This window comes from Triticum aestivum, chromosome 4D (assembly GCF_018294505.1).
Source record: "Triticum aestivum cultivar Chinese Spring chromosome 4D, IWGSC CS RefSeq v2.1, whole genome shotgun sequence".
In the NCBI taxonomy this organism is placed as follows: domain Eukaryota; kingdom Viridiplantae; phylum Streptophyta; class Magnoliopsida; order Poales; family Poaceae; genus Triticum; species Triticum aestivum.
In genome coordinates, this window is record NC_057805.1 from 431,608,978 (window position 1) to 431,609,904 (window position 927).

The following is a 927-nucleotide window of genomic DNA, read 5'->3' on the forward strand; positions in this document are numbered from 1 at the left end:
TTTGTTATTTTTCATGCATTTACTAATTATTTTGAGCTATAAGACCCTAAAATTGAAAAGCATTTCAAATGAACTCTGAAAAGGTTGAAAGTTGGCATGATATCATCATTTCATCCACATAGCATGTGCAAGCAAGAAAGTTGAGAGGGTTACGGCAAAAACTGGATGCACGTCGTGTACAAAACGGACAACCTCTTTCAAAGTATCAGGATTTCATCCGGAAACTCGTCTGTTACAAAGGGATTTCATTTTTTAAAACTTATTTGAACTCCTGATTTTGTGTGTGTTCAAAATGCACCATTCAAAGCCACATCATCATTTTTCAATCCTTTCTGACTTCATTTGTTATTTTTCATGCATTTACTAATTATTTTGAGCTATAAGACGCTAAAATTGAAAAGCATTTCAAATGAACTCTGAAAAGGTTGAAAATTGGCATGGTGTCATCATTTCATCCACATAGCATGTGCAAGAAAGTTGAGAGGGTTACGGCAAAAACTGGATGCACTTCGTGTACAAAACGGACAATCTCTTTCAAAGTATCAGGATTTCATCCGGAAACTCGTCTGTTCCAAAGGGATTTCAATTTTTAAAACTTATTTGAACTCCTGACTTTTTGTGTGTTCACAATGCACCATTCAAAGCCACATCATCATTTTTCAATCCTTTCTGACTTCATTTGTTATTTTTCATGCATTTACTAATTATTTTGAGCTATAAGACCCTGAAATTGAAAAGCATTTCAAATGAACTCTGAAAAGGTCGAAAGTTGGCATGATATCATCATTTCATCCACATAGCATGTGCAAGAAAGTTGAGAGGCTTACGCCAAAAACTGGATGCACTTCGTGTACAAAACGGACAATCTCTTTCAAAGTATCAGGATTTCATCCGGAAACTCGTCTGTTACAAAGGGATTTCATTTTT